This window comes from Sander vitreus, unplaced genomic scaffold (genome assembly GCF_031162955.1).
Source record: "Sander vitreus isolate 19-12246 unplaced genomic scaffold, sanVit1 ctg281_1, whole genome shotgun sequence".
NCBI classification, from domain to species: domain Eukaryota; kingdom Metazoa; phylum Chordata; class Actinopteri; order Perciformes; family Percidae; genus Sander; species Sander vitreus.
This window is the reverse complement of record NW_027595440.1, coordinates 36,344-37,500: the sequence shown is the minus strand read 5'-3', so window position 1 is coordinate 37,500 and position 1,157 is coordinate 36,344.

The following is a 1,157-nucleotide window of genomic DNA, read 5'->3' as shown; positions in this document are numbered from 1 at the left end:
TCGTGTTGTCGTGTTTTCCTATTTGCTGTCGTGTTTTCCTATTTGCTGTCGTGTCTTCCTATTTGCTGTCGTGTTTTCCTATTTGCTGTCATGTTGTCGTGTTTTCCTGTTTGCTGTCTGTTTTCGTGTTTTCCTATTTGCTGTCGTGTCTTCCCTATTTGCTGTCGTGATCCTGTTTGCTGTCATGTTTTTCCTATTTGCTGTCGTGTTTTCCTGTTTGCTGTCGTGTCTTCCTATTTGCTGTCGTGTTTTCCCTATTTGCTGTCAGTGTCGTGTCTTCCTATTTGTTGTCGTGTTTTCCTGTTTGTTGTTGTTTTCCTATTTGTTGTCGTGTTTTCCTATTTGTTGTCGTGTCTTCCAATTTGTTGTCGTGTCTTCCTATTAGCTGTCGTGTCTTCCTATTTGCTGTCGTGTCTTCCTATTAGCTGTCGTGTCTTCCTATTTGCTGTCGTGTTTTCCTATTTGCTGTCGTGTTTTCCTATTTGCTGTCGTGTTTTCCTATTTGCTGTCGTGTTTTCCTATTTGCTGTCGTGTTTTCCTATTTGCTGTCGTGTTTTCCTATTTGCTGTCGTGTTTTCCTATTTGTTGTCGTGTTTTCCTATTTGCTGTCGTGTGCCGTGTTTTCCTATCTGCTGTCGTGTCTTCCTATTAGCTGTCGTAGTTTTTCCTATTTGCTGTCGTGTTTTCCTGTTTGCTGTCGTGTCTTCCTATTTGCTGTCGTGTCTTCCTATTAGCTGTCGTGTTTTCCTATTTGCTGCCGAGCTTTCCTGTTTGTTGTCGTGTCTTCCTATTTGCTGTCATGTTTTCCTATTTGCTGTCGTGTCTTCCTATTTGCTCTCATTTTTTCCTATTTGCTGTCATGTTTTCCTATTTGCTGTCGTGTCTTCCTATTTGCTGTCATGTTTTCCTATTTGCTGTCGTGTCTTCCTATTTGCTGTCGTGTTGTCGTGTCTTCCTATTTGCTGTCATGTTTTCCTATTTGCTGTCGTGTTTTCCTATTTGCTGTCGTGTCTTCCTATTTGCTGTCGTGTCTTCCTATTAGCTGTCGTGTTTTCCTATTTGCTGTCGTGTTTTCCTGTTTGCTGTCGTGTCTTCCTATTTGCTGTCATGTTTTCCTATTTGCTCTCATTTTTTCCTATTTGCTGTCGTGTTTTCCT